This window comes from Sipha flava, unplaced genomic scaffold (genome assembly GCF_003268045.1).
Source record: "Sipha flava isolate LNK unplaced genomic scaffold, YSA_version1 78_pilon_pilon, whole genome shotgun sequence".
Lineage (NCBI taxonomy): Eukaryota > Metazoa > Arthropoda > Insecta > Hemiptera > Aphididae > Sipha > Sipha flava.
This window is the reverse complement of record NW_020273619.1, coordinates 1,631,672-1,651,935: the sequence shown is the minus strand read 5'-3', so window position 1 is coordinate 1,651,935 and position 20,264 is coordinate 1,631,672. Positions and strand designations below refer to the sequence as shown.

At 25.7% G+C, this 20,264-nt stretch overlaps 1 protein-coding gene across 1 annotated transcript in view; it reads left to right on the top strand.

Moving 5' to 3' along the window:
- LOC112692894 (glutamate receptor ionotropic, NMDA 2B) overlaps positions 1-20,264 on the top strand; it is a 384,123-nt gene that overhangs the window by 158,833 nt on the left and 205,026 nt on the right. The window lies entirely within an intron of this gene.

Sequence of the window (20,264 nt, the reverse complement as noted above, 5' to 3'; positions counted from 1 at the left end):
CTAGGACATGAGTGTGGTTAATATTAAAAATAGTCATCGACTCTTACCATTGTTTCACATAGAACCGACTATTGATGAAAACACATAGAAGACTTCAAGATTGATACACCACTCTACTCTTTTAAAGTTCTTGAAGGACCACACACAAAATAATATTATTCACCACAAAGCCACACATATCAAACAAATGACCATACACATAACCACTGCAGCCAACCCTATCTAAGTGCGTTGAATACGGTGAAGATCATTTAACTGAAAAGTGCACCGAAGATCGTAATTTCACTGTTCACTATGCTTTAATACACATATAGCATCATATAATGGTTGTATAATACACAAAAAACTGATATAAATAAATAAATCAAAAATGGTAATATTTCAAACTCAACATGTTCCTACAATTCGTTACGTATCCAATACAACCTCATCAAGTCCAGTATACACCAGCATAACAGTCGTCAAAATAACATCCTATATTTCCGATTAAATTATTTTACATTCGGTTCTATATTTTATGCAGCATATATTTTATATATATGTATGTATAACATACAAATATGATATTAAATATTATAAATTTGTTAGATCATTAATTTGCTGATACATTTTATATTAAATAAACATAAAAAAAATAATTTTAAATTATCTGTATAATACTCAATTTGACAGTCATTTGATATTTGAAATGTTCAAGAAAAAATATTTGAAATTCATTGTTTCAATTTTTTTTAGAATTTTTATATCAACAAATAGAAATTTTCCATTCAAAAACTTACATTACATTGTGACGCGGACCCGTGCGGCAGCCGTTACCGAAACGGCCGTCGCCGACCGTGCCCTTATCTCTCTCATCAACTACCACTTCGTGGCACGCAACGTCGTAGCGACACCCCGTCCTCCCATCCATCACCGGTCAGGGGACGCGAGCGGTCGCTACGACGTCCGACAGGTACCACCATCTGAACCGTTCTGTTTTTCCGAAACCGTGTAACGAGACAAATCTCAACCTTTTCTTTGTTCTTTTTGTTTTGATCACTGCCACACATTGTGTAAATTTTTTTTTGTGTGTTCTTATTATTATTATTATTAATATTGTTCATCTTGACCCTTAAGATACAATTAAGTGATGTAACTTAACCCGCGTCACTTTTATAATTTTTCTTATAACGGTGACCACCGCATCCGCGACATGTGTACATCATCACCGTCACCGAGTGTACCGCGTCAATTGTCTATTATTTCTGTTATAAATAATATTAAATTTAATAAAAATGCCACCTCAATGTAGGTACTTATTGTTTCTTAATAATTAATTTTAAAACGAAAATACATACTTTAATTTGGTTTTAATAAAAAACTGTAAATAAAAAAATTATTATTAATACATTTTGTATGTTCGGTTTAATTATTCATTAAATCAGTAAAATTATTATAGCAGAGTAAGGAGGGGCCACTTTAAGATTATCGTTTGTGTGTAAATATGATAATTTTTCTTATAGATATAAGTGTAGATTGTTAAGTTAGTTATCTGTCATTCGGTGACCTGTACTGGACGAGGAAAAATATGAAACACATGTCACTTATGGCATTTTAAAATAAAATATTATTATTAATCACTAATTCCGCATTTGTCTGAACTAAATATTTACAATTTTAGTTCTGGCTAAAAATCAGATTGCTTAGTCTGTTAAATCATTTTGTTAGTTTTTTAAAATGTGGTGAAATTTAAAGTTTTTATCTTTTATAGTACTCTACTGAAACATGCTCAAAGTATAGATTTTTCAAACTACAACTGATGATAAGATAAAAATAATATTTTAAATATTCTGGAAAACTGTGTATAAATAAATTACACTTTTAGCATTATTTAAAAAAATAAAGAAATTATATAATATTTTCTTCAAAATTAACTATTGATGTTTTTGTTATACAATAATGATAGAAATTAATAAAAATATATTTGTATATTTACACTGAAATCATGATTATCATAATATTTATTGTAACATATGAGTACTAAAAATATACTATATATAAGTACTTTTGTACGAACAAATAACCATTCTTAAATAACATTATTACACTTACAGTTATTTTATATGTTTAATGTCCATATCATCATATTTAGTCCATTTATTTGTTCAAAAGAGGTATATGCTTGAAACCTAAAATTTGGGGTAATGTATATGAAATAATTTCCATTGTTTAATTTACTTAATATGCAACAAAGCATTAAATGCATATGTAAGCCTAACGCTTCTCCGTTTTTTACACAAATCGATTGATATGTTGAATATATTATTGTACGGCGGAGATATACAACTTTACCAATTTATTTATTACCATCCTAGCACGAGTAACTTAAAATCCGAACAATTGTTTAACGGTGTTGTATAATAATGGTGTTTATATTTATTTTACAATATTTTATGATTAAGTATTAAACATCATTGTGTTACTCATTTGATACCTATAAATTTTACGAGATTAACGATTTTGTGGGCTCTCACATTAGAGCTATAAATATTAATCAAGATACTTAAGAATATCTAGTGCAGAGATAGCCTGGTCAACTATATTGCAAGGATTCCACTAAGTAATTCTATCGGCTGACATTCGATATTCGTCAAGAATAAGGTCACGTAACAGTGTATAATACAGGGTATCCCAGGATGGTTAGACAAATGGAATAACATTCGTTCTGTTTATTATTTTTAATTTTTTTTTTTTTTTTGATTATTGGAACTCAAATTTGAACATTTTAAATTTTATTCTACAGTTTGGAAAAAAATTCAAAATACGAGTAGCTATTTTGTAAATATGATTTTTGGAAAAAGTATGGTTTTAAAATAATTTGCTAAAGTTTAACTATTGATTTATTATAAATTTTTAAAAATGTGAATTTCATAATTAAAATGATTGTACAGTTATCGTATATTATATCTAGATAAAAGTAATGATTACGATTATTTTTTCCAGAAAATCAAGTACATGATTTAAAATATTTTATGCATTTGAAATGTAATCAAAATATAAACAAGAAATGCTATCTACATATGTATATCATTATTATTGAAGTAGGTATTTAAGAAGGTATTATTCAATTAATATTTATAATTATAAAAAAATGTATATTATATACTTTATATTGGTTTCCTGTGATAAAAATCATGTAGAGCCGAGGTTTTCAAGATAGGGATCACAAAATATTGTTTGGGGTCCTCAAAAAAAAAAAAATAAATAAATGGTTATTCAAAAAAGAAAATATATCATTTCAAATATCAATTTGATTATTATAAATGTACAATAAAATATAAAATAAAATAGTGTGTGCCATAATCTTATCTGGCGAAAAATTATTAACTATAAGCGATTTTAGTTACCGATTTTAATTGAATTGTCATTTAATATCTGATTATATTTATACTCGTACGGTACGAGTCGTACCGTATACAAGTTGTAATTCAACAATTTTAGTCACAGATATAATATTTAATAATATTTAATATAAAAGCTAATATGGAAACTATAATTTCTAAAATTCATGCATTTTAAAACAAGAAAATTGCTATTATACAGAAGCTATGAGCCTGTGGGCTAGCGAGAAAACCTCGGTGGGCCGCTTAAATTATGAGACGGTCATGAATGTTTCGGCTATTATTTTTATATGCGATAATGAAAAATAAAACAAACATTAATATAATTAATGTATCAAATAATCAATATACTATATGTAGTATTAGTATATAGTATAAAATGTTGATTGTGATGATGGATTCCTTTCAAGGAACTTTGTGAGGTATAGTGAGGAAGTTCTCAATGTGCTCCTACTACTTTTATATACCATCCTAAACTTTCAAAATACTCTAGTATATTATAAATATAAAAAATATTTAAAAAAATGTTTAAAAAAGAACATAAGGAAAAATAAAATAAATTTTGTACAAATTATTTTACCGGAAAATTCTATACATATTGGTAAATTGTAATAAGAAATACAAGTATAAATTGACAAATTGTGAACTTTACATTGTTATAACTATTGTATAGAAGATCAAGCAAGATTAAAATTACATTTTCCACAATATTTGTAGTATTTTCATGGTTTTCTTTCCTATTTTAAGAAAAAATAAGTTTCAATTATGTCAGTTGGAAGGGTCCCAAGGTTTTTGGCCCATCCTTCTTTTATTTTTGCACATTATTAAAATATTCAATTATATTTTTATTTTTTGATTTATACTAATTTTTTAAGGACCCCTTCCCTAGACCTGATACTAATGGCAATGATGTTTTGTATAATAATCAAAGGGTAAAAAAAAAAAATTGAATTTCTAACATTAATCAAATTTTTTTTTTTACAAAATTGACAACATTCACTTAATCTAATAAATATATATCAGCATTTACTGACGAGTTGTATTATGCAGAGTACTTTTGTAAGTCTTATTATATTTTAATGATTACACAAATATAACCCAAATTGTAAAAAAAAAAAACACTCATTAAGTAACTTAAAAGAAAGTATGATGAAAGTGGTAATTAATAAACAGGGCTTGGATTTAAAAGCATTTGTGTATTATTAAAGAATATATTTGATTATCTTCTATTCATTGTCTAAAATATAAATAGACTAACTAAATGCTGTTCACATTATTCTAATAGGTAAAGTTTTTTATTATTAACTAATAATGGTTTTAATAGTATATGAGTATCATTATTATAGTGATAATAATGTAAACATTTATTTATAGTTAATTCTTCGAAAAAAGATTTTTAATGGCGATCAGCAATTTGATTTTGTTCTATTGGCACAAAAAAAATTAAACATGTAGCATTAAGCTTAAGATTTTAATGTACTCAAACAACATCAAACAAGAATCTACTTCAGATATTTTTCTTCTAAAGTGAAGTTTTATCAACATGTTTATAGTGAATAGAAAATATTTGAAGTAATTTGATTTCTTTCATTTTTAACAGCGTTTCTTTTCATGATTTTTACTTTTTCATTCAGGGTTTCCAATTTTGCTTGTACACTCAAGTCTCAGGATTTTTAATGAATTTATCAAAATTTATGGTCGCACATTTATCTATATTACTGGGAGAAGGTTTAAAACAACCGTATTGGTTCAACTGAAATGTGATTATTTGCATGTAAAAAGATTTTCCTAGAAAAAAGACATTATTGAAAATAATACATTTCATAACATTCAACTTACAAATATTGTGAAATGTTTGAAAGAAGTTAAGATATACATTCATAGATCAGTCATAGACATTTGTTATTTTTTTTTTTTTAATTGCGAAAAATGTTTTTTAAATGAAAGATTGTTTATCTAAAAATAATTTTTTTATAAATCAACATAAATATTATTATTCTTTCTTAGCTTGTCGGTCCATCAAAAAATATCACTACTACTACAAAATCTCTCAATTTCTTTTACATGCAACTAATTGGGTCCTTGGTTTTTTTAACGAAGAAAAAAAATACACAAATACACAATTATATATATTATTATATAAATTATTTTTATTTAAGTATTTGACTTCAATATTTCAACAATGAATAATTATTTTTCATAGATCAACAAATTTCAATTTTTTTTATATTTTACCATCATTAGCTTAGTAAATAAATTATTTTACAAATGTTTAAGCATTTATTAAAACCCATAATTAGAAGAATAAAATAAAATAATTAAAAAATATTCAACGTTTTTGCTAAATTAAAAAAATAAATCATGTCTTATGAAAAGTCTAGGAGTATGTGCTATGTACGAGGTACGTCCAGAAAGTAAGTTCCGTATTCTATTTTTATCGCGTTTGTGATGTTATCTTAATTATGGTCATATCCGATTATTTCATTTACTTATTTGGAACTTTTTAAAACCATTCCGTGACTAGTTCGTGTACGTACGTCACGTGGCAAGTATTTTAAAATTGATAAACAAATAGAAAATTTATAAATCATATACAATAATGTAAATATACATATTGAATTACTCATTTTACATTAAATTTCAAATGAAATATAAGTGTAAGAAATTCTGTACACTTCCATTTAATTGAAAAATCTTAAGACATAAATTATAATTATACTTTACAGAAAAATTACACTGAATCAAAAATAATAAAAAAACAAAAAAAAAAACTCTGATTCGTGAAATTGATTAGTTATGACATATTTCGAACTTGAAGTGATTTAAGAAAAAATTAATTTGTAATATTTTTTTTTAAATTATAATTTACGAATAATCTTGTATTTCATTTTCAATCAAAAAAACATAAAATTGGATACTTCATTAATCTTGATTTTTACTTGATTAACTTTAATTAACATTTTCCTAAGTTTTTAAAATGTATTTCATACTATAATATAAACCTAAATTAGTAACATTATGTCAAATCCCCGATCAATTGACTTAATGCATGGTACGGTTTTATTTTTTTAATGGATATGTTATTACAATGTATACCCATTAATAATATCGACGTTGTATAAACTGAATGTATCATTTAAATTTGAATTCAAATCCTTTGATGAAGTTCCAATACTTGAATGACATAAGTCTTGAAAATATAATTAACGGATATGATTTTAAAGTAAATGAAAATTCATTTTTTCAATGAATACAAGAAAAATATATTTAAAAAAAAAGTAATAATTATTTTAGGTCATCAATGATTTTGTTAACTCACCTCTATTCGAATTATAAAGTAAATAACTATATTTTTAATCATAATTTATTAAAAGATAAAATTCTTAAATGTATTTATGTTTGTTTTCATAAATATTAAAATTGTTTATTATTTTTAAAAAATAGTGTTATTGTACGATATATATATATATATATATATATATATATATATATACTAAAAACCTTTTGGAAATTGAGATATATGTTTTTATATTTATATTATACATGTATATTAGAGTGTTCTTTATTTATATAGGTGGAATATTTTAATTTAAAAGTTAACAATTAATTTGGGCCGAATTAATTTGTTAAGTCATATATATGTTAATAATTTAGTTAACAATTGGAAGGTTTCATTCAACCCCTACAGGTGCTGCATTAGGGTTGAAATATGACAAAAGATGTAAGATTTCATATTTTTCAAATTAATTCAGAAAGTAAAGTATTTAGCATAAACATGCCAAGATCTTAATGATATATTTTAATATTTTTTATAGAAAAATCATTCTACAAAAATTCTCGTAAGTTAATTGTTTTTTTAAGAAAAATTAGAAAGTATCAAGATATTGAATCCAATTATCGAAATTGAATTTTTTCGTTTTTTTAAGTATATACAAAATAAGGTTGTCTAATGATAAAATATTTTTATTAAATTTATAGAAAAATAAATATCTAAAATAGAGCTGAGTGTAAAAATGTCATAAAATTAATTTTGATGTAAGTTTTGGTTTTAATTATTTGAATTTCATGTAAATTTTACAAAAAAATTAATATGAATTTTTTTCCTTGAATTTGATGCATAATTAATTAATATATCCTAAACTAGTTTTTTGAACGTTTGTCTATTATTTTATGGATATTTTTTTCAATAATCATGAATGGTTTAGAAAACAAAATTACATTTTACTATTTAATTTAATTTTAAAATAGAAAATGTATTTGTGTTATACAATATATATTTGTTCTTTGTATTTTATAAATTTGTGACTGAATGCTTCAATAAACTTGACTCCTCTCTCAGCTGAGTCATTAACAATTTCTAGAGATTCCATAATTTGTTTTTCTATATTGTAGCATTCTTTTCTTGATTATTCCAATAGGTCAAATTAATAGTTAAAAACCTTGTAGACATATTAAACCTTTTTAAACTCTTGAATATTCCATTCTATTTAGAGTTTATCCAATTAATTAAAATATAGTTTTGAATAAAAATAGATATATTTTAATTTAATTGATATTTCATCAATCTTTAAATAAATAATAACAGAACTTATATTAAAGTTAATTCTATGACATGTTTACCTTAACCTTATTTTTAAATAATTTAATTCTTTATAATTTTTATAAATAATTTTTTAACCATTATCCAACCATGTGCTGCACATATTCGTATTTAAAAAACCGAAAACATTCAGTTTTGATAATTATATGCAATATTTTAATACTTTATATATTTTCTTGGAAAACAATGAACTTATGAGAATTTATGTAGAATGCTCATTTATAGAAAATATTAAAATTTATGAAAAGTTATTTCCATGTTCATACTAAATCATAAACTGACCTAATAAATAAAAAAACAAGTAATCTATTCTGTTTTGTCATATTTCAACCCTAATGTGGCACTAGAAAGGGTAGAGTTAGACCTTCCAAATGTTGCCTATATTATTTACATACATGATTTAACAAATTAGGGGGGTACTGTATTAAAAAAAAATATGAACCACCCTAATATTCTTACATATATATTGATATTATTTTATACTATAATTCAACATTCTTGCATTTAAAATGAACTTTCTTTTATATTATATATTTGTTTAACTATGAAACGTTTTGAAAACAAGTTAAAACAAGATTTCATAATTTGTATTTTTTTTATATATATTTAACTTAAATTAAAAACATTAATTAAATAATAATAATTGCTTATCTTAATGGTATCGAGGATGTCCTTTAAAAATATCCAAAAAGTACATAGAAAATTAACAACTATTACAAAATATTTTGTTTTTACTTTTGTTTTATTGAAACTGATTTCAAAATTAATGTTTAAAATAATACTTTGGACAGTCCACGTGCATAATTTATTTTATCGTACATGACAAAATTTCTACAAAATTAATTAGCAAATTTTTCCAAAGACAAATTAAAAAAAAAAAAATAAAAAAAAAAGTAACCAAATAGTCTTATTATATCTTATTATATCTTATTATATTAAACGTATATCCTAAACTTAATACTGTACTATTAATATTTTATTAAAACTGCAAGTGTTATATAAAATTACTAATTTTACCATTGTAAAAATGGATATATATTTTGGATAAACATGTATTTCACGTGTACACGTGAATTCCGTGACACGTGTTTTAAGAGCTCTAATATTTATTAGTATTTTAATTATTTATAATATACATTGTTATTCTTATGTTTTTGCGTTAATACTAGATTGTTTGCTATGAACAAAATTATTAATTGTTAGTTTAATGATCTTAAATACTATAATAGTTAATGATTTTATTTAAATATTCAAACTATTATCCTTAACAATTTCTGAACATTTTTCTTTAAAAAAAATAAACTTAAGTCATGTGTCTAATTTTACAATAAACTTTTTGACGTCGAAAAAAAAAGTTTACATTTTACTTTTCCATCATATATTTAGGTAAATGTCCAAACGGTTCACAAGAAGTTGGAATTTTTATGACATGTATCAAAACATATATAGGCGAAATAAGAATATAAATATGTAATATGTTGTATCGCTGCGATGGGGATAAAATCAGCTGGAACATGATGTGTACGCATTTTTAAGGACAAAATACGTGTATATATTTTCAAGAATATTATATTACGTCGAACAAAATAGTTTAATACAGTCCAAATATACTATATCAATTTTATAAATTCCTTTCATCAAATTAGGTTCTGTACAATTCGTTATTTAGGTTATAGTTAAATCGAGTAGTTGATGTATTACTATACTAGTATGTTACTTGAGATAATTTATGTGGTAAATAAGGTTTTACGGACGTCGGGTGTTGTGGTACTTGAAATGGTCAGATCGAAGAATATATATATATCTAAATTTGCATTTACATGACTTCAATGTTTTTTTAGGACTTAAATAATTTTAGTAAAAAAAACTACTAAATCCGCAGTGAGTTTGAGCAGAAATTACTCAATAAATACCACTATGGAGTTCAATTTTTAAATTCTAAATTTTTACTCAACTTACACATTATAAACACTAATGATTATAAGTGTTCTATTGTATTTTTTAATGAAAAACTTGTTCCATCTCACTTTTAATTAAGGGCAATGATATTTTAATTCGGGTTCATGAATAATACAATTTTGAAAATTGAATTTATTTTATTTGAATATTATTATAGATACCATACTTGAGAATACATATTAAATAATTCATTATTTATTTATTTATTTATATATATATATATATATGACGTTTCAAAATGAACGCAAGATTTAAATCTACTATAGTTAAATTGATTTTTTTTAAAAAAACATAAAAAATATATCATTATCTTCAAGAGAAGTTAAGGATTACAGCGAAAAACAATATTGGGAATATGACCCTCCCAACTCTCTCTACAGGCGATTATTCTTTCCATAAAATTGAACATCAATGGATAACACATTGCCCTATCAAGTTCATTGAGAACACAACAAAATTCTTGCATAAGTTCCAAGACATTTCGAACTTTGTTTTGGTAAACTCGTGAATTAGTGTATCCCTATAAGAAAAAATTATATAGCGTCAAGTCGCAATATAGAGATGGGTAGATTTGGCTATGCAACAAGAGTAGTATATTCGGGAACTTCTCACGCAGCAGAGGGATTGTTTCTCTTGAAGTGTAGCAAGTTGCGTCGTCTCGTTGTAACCATACAAGAATACCTACTGTGTTCAATGATTTTCTTTGGACTTATTTGGACTGAATTAACATAAAAAAGTTTGGTTTCAATTTGTCACACTTCAAGAGAAACAATCACTCTACTGTGTGAACAGTTCCTGGACAAACTAATTTCGTTGCGTGGAAAAATCTACCCATCTTGATCTTTAGACTTGACGCCGTATGATTTTTTCTTATAATGATACATTAATCCACGACTTTACCTGAACAAAGTTCGAAATGTTTTTGTAATTGTGCAAAAAATTCGTATTGTCCTTAACGAACTTTATGGGGCAATGTGTTATCCAGTGTTGGTAAATTTTATAGAAAGAATAATCGCCTGTAGGTAGGGGCGGAGTGGGAACCAATTCAAGCCGGGAAATTTTAATTTATCCAGGCTATGTATTATTTACTAATTAAATCTCCAAAAAAAATTTTCTTCCTACGCTCGAATGATACACTTCTATTTGCTTATTTCAATAGAATTATAAAAATACATATTTTAATTTCTCATCCCGCCAAATTTTTCATTGCTATAAGAATGTTATGCAAGTTAAAGTTGGTGATGATTAATCAACCCTTTTACGTGCCACAAGAGGTTTCAATATTGCTTCATAGGGTGGTTTAAGTTTTTTTTTTTTTTTTTTTTACTTAATTTAATATATATTTCATTAAGTATAAAATTGAATAGAACCTAAATTGTATATTCAAATAATGTCTATAAAAATATTATTATTAATAATATTATTATTATAAATTTAAGATTAATCTAATATTATGTTATTTATTTATATATGTATTATGTATAGTATATATTTTTGTATTATTTATATTTATAAATAGGAACTTAATGGTCAGATAATTAATCAATTGATTTAGACTATTTCATTTTAAGTAATTTATCTCATATACTGTTGGTTATTCTATTGTTAAGAATTTCAACTAATAATAATTGATTAAAAATAAAATGTATTACTTGAACGTCTTCAATAAATCATGTAACCTCGAATCGTTTACCTTATTGTCTGTAAGACGGTAAATATAGTAGGAGGTGGGCAAAAATATGTGAAGAATAATATAATATTTTTAAAATTTCGAAAAATGTTATGAAATATTTTTTTTGTTATTTTTGTGAAAAACATTAAGGAAGGGTAACCTTTGAAATGAATTTAAATATCACCTACTTGCCATGTCAATTCAGTGGTATTTAGTATACGTGAGGTAGACTTTTTCATAATTTACATACTGGGAGTAAGTGGCCACAATGTTATATAGTACCACTTATTTGTAAAAAAAAACGATTTTTTCGAGAAATTTATTGCCTTTAATCAGCTAAATTAAAAAAATCCGAATGTTGAACATATTAAAATTTTGGAGCAGAATTCACTGTTCATAATAATTATTCAAAACACACCAAAAAAATGTTGAAGATAAATTAAAAATGAAATTAACAATTCATTTGAAAGTAACTAATTTGATTGAATCATTTTCTGGCCTAAAACTGAATGATTGAATATCTTCTTAGTAAGTTACATTAGTAATTTAATATTTATTGTGAGCTAAATTATTTGAAAACCATAATGTATTTATTTTTTAAGTCTTATAAAATACCAAATTATTTGTAAATACAAATCGGATGATTACATTTTCGACTCGACCGTGAACATGGCAGGGGCATTTGCAAATTAAATGATATTCTTTCGTTGAATAATGGTTAGTAATAATTACTATTCATCTTCTTAACTATCAACAAGTGGATAAAAATAAGCCTTGAATTAAAGTAGAAATATAGCCAGATGTTGCTTGACATAAATTGATTAATTTTGGATATTGGTTGTCGATAAATTCATATTACCAATGAAGAATACTGGCTAATATAAAAACTTCTTAACATAATATTCCTCTGACGAAGCTTGGATAATTTTGAGTGTAGGTATATAATGTAAACACAAATCATAAAAATTACATATTTAATGTTGGTTTATTCGTTAATATAAAATTGAATTTGAAATGTAAGTTTGATATCATATAGATTTTGCGTTTTTTAATATGCGTATACATTATTTTGTTATTGAAAGTATTTATCAAATATTATTTTTATGAATATTGAATCGGCTTATATAAGATATTTAATATTTGATAGTTTAAGAAATATAATTTTATGTAAATATTCTCAATGAAATATTTTTATGTGCACGATAAATATACGTACTACATTATAATAATTTTTTTTCAGGAAAGAAAAAATAACAATATAACTAGTGAAAACACTATTATTAAATAATTTATACTGATTCATAAACTATCAAAATTGCATGTTTTGTTTTGGTAAACATATTATTTTTTTCATTCGCCTATTTCGCTATCTTATTAATCTCTTTTTAAAAGATAATTTTGTTTTTAATGTTTAACCTGATATCTGAGAAAACGTGATAGAACTTTTTTTTTTTACTAAGCAGTGTACACATATGTCTATACTAGTTCCACATGAAATCATTTCATTACGCGTTTTTAGTAGGGATGGGCATATCCGGATTTCATGGAGTATTCGAATTATCCTGGTTATTCAATTAATTTTGCTCTTCAATTACTCATTTTTATATTTACATAAATTTGATTTTATTGTATTGTAGTATAAATTCAACTTATCTTCAGAAAATCTTATTCAATAACCATTCCAATTTTGAAGTAAATTTTACATTTAAGTCTCCACTTAACACCAATGGCAATTGATCTCTTCCATTGGGATTAGCAAGGGATGGGGAATTCAAAACCCCGTGTTTCGCAGCAGCGGAGTGGGTCTTAGTGACCTCCTGGATTGAAATACAGAAAAAAAGCAAAAAGCCAAAAAGGTGTGGGGGCGCCCCGTTCTCTAAAGCAGAAATCTGTAGTCCCGCACCTTTGGAACGGTTCTTAGTTAGTTCAGGGTTATTAAATTTTAATCCTACTGAGTTATGGACAACTCAAAACGAGGGGGGGCTTTGGTTACCGAATGGGAGAAATTACTCTGCGGCCATGAAAATTCAGATCCCCCTGGGTGCGGAGTTTCTAATTCCAATACTCGCAAAGTTTGGCTGAGAAAAGAAAATAGTGGTGGGATAGTATACTAAACTTTACGTAGCTACGCGTAGCAGATATACGACAAGCATGCGCCATATTACCGTATCGTTTAGTCGCTTTATTCTGATCGGTCGGTCACGTGACTAAATATTTTTGACATACTCTTAGTAAAGAAGTTTTACTTCAAAAGTAAATTCATAAGTCTGGATAAGAATTTGATTCAAATCCGGATAATTCAGATATTCGGATTTCATGCCCATCCCTAGTTCTTAGCAATGACGTTGTGTTTATTCGAATAAAAAAAGGTAAATATGCGAAATTGCGTTATGTCCTTTTATATCATAGCATTTCTTGTTCACTAATTGAAAAACTACATCTATAATTATTTATTTAATACTTAAAAATAAATTTTCATAATTTAATAGTATAAAATTAATGTAAAGTTTTAATAATATATTGTAGGAATATAAAATAGCTTAAAAAATTATAAAATTATAGTTCATTCATGATCAACAACAAATTTAAAATCAAGTGTAATTGTTGAAAGTATATATACTTATAATCTTATTAATCTTATTACTATATAAACTATAGATTTTATATATTGTTATAGATAAAATAATGTCAAAAAAATAAGTTGATAAAAATGGAATTTCATTGTAATACTTAAATAGTACCTAAATTCCAAGATCATAAAATTTATAGTCAGTAAATATTAAATAAATAATTATAGATCGAGTATAAAGTGAAAACTGTCTTAGACAAAATCGCATGAGACAAATTAAATGATATGTTTTACACAACTTTCCAGTTTATCCTTTACAAAACCCACAACAGAATTTGAAGCGAGACCATAGTAAATACCCATCAGTTAAACTTATTAACCACGATTCATTTTAAACAGTTAGACCAACAAATATTTTAAAGACAATATTACAGTAAGATTTCGAATGCATAATCTGTAGTTGTCAAATGTTAACGAAAACAACTAATATGTGGAGATTAATTTTAATATTATAATTTTTTAAATCTCTACTTAATTTAATATACCATACGTGAAATGTAATATTTTTACTCAGTATTTTAATATAAGCATTAGTTTTCATTAATTGCTTATAATATATGTAGTATATTTTTCATTTTTTCGAGACTTGAAGGGTATCAAATAAAAAAAATTAGATCTTGAATTCTAGTACCATATAGTTATATACATATATATTTATCGTACAACGTCAAACAAAAAGGGAGTTTCTAGAGGAATAAAATTTTACTTGAGTTATTGACAATTAAACTATCGTAATCGTCTGAAGTCCGAATGTATAATTAATTATTGTAAAATTATGATATATTACATTGTTAGGATAAAATTATTATTAATTTTAATAGCACTATTGTCTTAAATTTGAATTCGATAATAGATACAATTCATAAAAATATAATATTATGATATTAAATATCTGATCAATTAATCAATTTTTTTGCAACCTTAAAAAAATGTTTTTAGATAGAAAAATGTTTTTATAAATAAAATAAAGTAGTAAATTTGTTATAAATACAGATATCTATGTATACGAGTGTATTGATGGATGAGAACAAAAGAATCTTTTGATTATGGTTAGCGGTTTGCTGATGTCTGGTGAATGTCACTTTAAACTTACCACGTAAGCCCCTTGAGGGATTGATGGCTACTAATGACAATTCCGGACCAATGGATACAACGCAAAGTGTATTTTCCGATGTTAGCTTTGGCAAATTACGTCACAAAACGTTGATGGTGGTAAAGATACTTTATTTATTGTCATCGGTGTGAAATATCAGTATCATGAATAGTTTGAATATATTCATTGGAAAAAGAATAATAATAATAATAAATGCAAAATAAATAAGCGTAATATTTATTTTTTTCAAACAATCATCATTCTATTTTTTTCCTGGTTTATTTGCACATTTTCAAATAGTTTGTCAGCCGTATTTGCAGGATTTTAAATTTTAATACGTGTTTATTATCAACTTTGTTGAATGTTATTATATGCATTAAAAGAGATGATTTATTACATGGTCTTTATTTCATTAAATGTTCAGGATTACGAAAAATGTCCCCCGGGGGGTGCCACGGATCTGAGGACAATAATAATATCATAATTTTAACAATACATAAAAATCATATTATATTTTTTCCTGATGTCTTTTTTTTTTCGTATTCCGTGTCCAAGTTTTTACAATAAACTTCCCGAGTACATAAATTGTGAAACTCAAATCACATTACAATCTATTGCACGAGGTTTATTGCGTGTGAGGTTTTTACGAGCGTTTTGGTTAATTTAGTATAGTATTTTACTAAATGCGCCAACCGAGGTAATATGCTAGTTCTCTATTTAAAATCCATTTTGGCATAGTTTTTTTTTTCTTTTGTCTCGAACCTTGTGCATCAATAATCCGATTGTGTAATCTAAAATATCGTGACATGAATCCTCATTTAATTACGATGAACTCTTATATTGCATCAGAGCATCAAACTTACCATTATAGTTGCTTGTTCGATAAATTATTGTTAATTTAATTAATTTTATAAGATATATTTAATGTATAATTTTGTCTCTTGTAGTTTTTAAGCTTAATGGAACTTTATTGCATTTTTTTTTTTTTATCATTCTTTTTTAACTGCAATTTTTTTATATGACGAAAATATATTAGTGTGAAATTTATTGTTGAAAAAAATTAACATATAATTTTTTTATTTTTTTTTTCTGCAAGTTTATGATAGTATATTTTGATTGATTTACGGCCATGTAATTTTGATGTACAAAATAAAAAAAGTATATCCAAAAATAATACATAAGATTTATTTAATTTCCATCAGTTATTATATAAGTTAATAATTACATTCACGTAAAATTTAAAGTATAACATATATTCTATTTTAGATTTCAGTGAAATTTATCAATTATCTTTGAATATCCTTATCTAGTATTGAAATTTATTTAAATGTTTCTAATTTTCTATTATACTTAAACGTAATTTGCTTAAGTATTTTCAAACAAAATATTAACAATATCATAAAATCATTAAAAATGTTGCTATAAGAATTTACTAGTATTTTATAAAATTACGATTAAAAAGTTTGATATACATCAATGATACCGTCGTAAGAAACATTACTGCTTAAATCAATCACTCAGTTAAGTATATCAACGATGTTTTAAATTCATTGCTCGCAATAGTTGCTAGATTGTTGCCAAAGATAAAATGTTTTATGTTAGTTGATGGTTTTGTATACAATTACAGAACTCTCTTTCTTTACTGAATTTAACTCAATTACAAACTACGTTTCATGTAAAGTACAACAACGAGCTGTGTGTACTTATGTTTCCCGGAGATATAACTTTTTTCATCAAGTCAACACGTTACCACAGTTAGCGCGTTAACAAATTAGCATACAAGTAATTTAAGTTTGTTCCACAATACGGCTTAGAATTATTTATTTGTATTTAAGTCGATAAAATTAATTTTATCATCATTTATCTGCAATAATAAACATTGAAAACTATTATACTGTTCGATACTATAATATAGGTCAGTATTTTCCAAGCTTTTTGAGTATGTATTTACTGGCTACTACTAGTTACCCGTTAATATAACTTATATAGCATGCAACCAGGACCAATAGTATAGAAAGATCGTAGTATTGTAGAAAGTGCAAATGATTTTGATAAAATGAAAAATTAAAGATTCTCAAGACTCAAAGTTTTTTAAACCTTCAATTTTCAATTTTTCACTGCATTAATATACAGTAAATTATTGAAAATATCAAATAATCGAATAAATCGCTAAATAATTTTTTAAAATTCCATTTCTTTAAAATAATAAAATAATCTAGTTTTATCAGTTTATATCATTTGTGTCTGTATTATGAAATGTTCAGACATAAAATCTTATTTAGTATATAGCATCCTAACTACCAATAATGCTCTTGGGTAGAGATCGGCAATCTTTTTGTAAGAAGGAGCCATTTTTTTTTCATTTACAAAACCATGATGCCAGAGAACCACACAGTTTAACGGACGACCTTTTTTAGTCGTAAGTATAATAACTATATTATAAAAACCGTATTAAAAAACTTACCATAATACAAAAATCGACAAATATATTTTAATAAGCTATTTTATTAGGAATTGATATTCTAAAAATATAAAATTCGTTTTAAATTTAGAAAATATAGAGAAACTTTATTTCATTGATATTTAACAAATGCTGCCCATTTATGGTTCACAGCTAAAACTCATTTTTTCCTCTCCAGATTTTCAACATATATTTTCAAAATCATTTTTACCAAAAACGAACATCAATAAACCCATAATATTATCACTATATAAATAAAGTAAAATATATATTTAATACATTATACCTGTAATTAAAAAATACTGTACAATCAAATTTTAATTTATATTTTATGGGTCTCGAAATGTATGCATTATTCTAAAGAGCCGCAGATTGACTCCAGCTTTAGGGCAACACCATATGATATGGTCACGTATGGTCACCGTGTGGTCACGTTAGTCATCCGTCATACGTATACACTCGTGTAATGTTATAAATTAAATTATTTCCCTATCGAATTAATTTCACTACGATTGAAATAATTACAAATCTCACGACACAAGAATATTTATTTAATTAATGTGACGTCTTTAAGTTTTTTTTTTTTTGTATGAACAAATATTAGTTATAGTAAAGTGACACTTTTATAAATTGGTACAGAGTGGCTAAATGTCTAGTACCGGTGTAACAGGCAAATTATACCCCCGGAAAATATTACCGGGGGAAGGGGTAACATTTTCCTTGGCATATTTTACCCCCGGTACAATTATCCTAGGTTATCGTTACCCATGGTAAGATTATACTAGGTTAATTATACTTCTTCAGGGGGAAAAATTATCCTAGGAAAGTTGTACCTCCCGGTAAGAATTATTAGGAATATTGTACCGTGAAGAAGGTATGATTTTCCACGGATATTTTTACCCCCTCATCCCGGTACAATATTCATAGAACTTAACTACGTTCTAAAAACACAGCACAGATAAAATTATTTTTTTCAAGCGGTCTGCTTTTGATTTAAAGACATTGGTGTAAGTTTAAATGTTATTTTATTAATTGACGAAATCATAGTATTTTTGGAAATGATTTGTAAGGCGTTATCGACTCTGAACTTTTTTAGATGTTTATTCCGCCAGCAACCGGAAAATCATAAAATATAGAAAATTAGCAAAATTGTGGTCCTGAAATCTAAAATTACATATGATTTATTAATAAAATTATTTTAAGTAGATAACAGGATGGAGAAAAAAAAATTATTAATAAAATAACGTTTATGCAGTGTTTTTAGAACGTAGTTAAGTCCTTGGAATATTGTAAAAATATTTAAAAATATCCTAGGAAAATCATACCTTCTTCACGGTACAATATTCCTAATAATTCTTACCGGGAGGTACAACTTTCCTAGGATAATTTTTCCCCCTGAAGAAGTATAATTAACCTAGTATAATCTTACCATGGGTAACGATAACCTAGGATAATTGTACTGGGGTTAAAATATGCCTAGAAAAATGCTACCCCTTCCCGAAATCATACCCCTTCGAGGTACAATATTCTTAGTAAATTTTTACCAGAAGGTAAGATTATCCTAGGATATTCTTACCGAGGAATAACGATAACCTAGGATAAATGTACCGGGAGTAAAATATTCCTAGGAAAATCTTACCCCTCTCCTCCGGTAATATTTTCCATGGGTATGATTTGACTGCGACACCGGCACTGCATACAACCATCCTTTCTGCTTTCAACGTGTTCTTATTTTTGGTCATGTATTGAAAATGAAATATCAAAAATAGAATCTTCACTAAAATAATTAATCTAGAGCATCCCTCCCTTACACGTTAAAAAGGAATGTATCGATAGTACAAAATAAATAAATACTAGGTTATATCAATGCTGAAACATTTTCATAAGTCAGAAATTCTCTATTTTCTAGAATTTCTGACATCAGAATAATGTACATAACAATTGATTTGAACATAACTTTATTTTGGTTCTTTTATATTAAACTTATTGATATTGAAAAGAAAGTAAAATAGTTTATGAAATGAAGAACATAGTGAAATGAGCAACCATAAATGTTTAACGACGAATTTGGAAGAATAAAATACTTGTAGTGTAAAAACATAACTCGAAACCAAAGCATGTGCAACTATACCAAAAAATAACAAGAGTGGAGCCAGATTGATGTATAAAACGATTTTTGTGGTGATAAGATATTGGGATTTTGAGTAAGAAAACTGATCATCACGATTGTAATATACGGATGCGTTTATCGAAAGCTTCGATGACATGATATACAAAATGTAATAAACGCGTAAATGCTTTTATAATTAAATCAAAAATAGTAATAAAATAAAACGATTACCCACGTAAATTGAAACTCGTTGTTTATTATTAATATATAAAATTGTTCAACCCGATCAATCTTTATGCCTGCAGAGTTATCCCGTTGTTGACAGCGACTGATGTGAACCATTGGTCTCCACTTTTAATC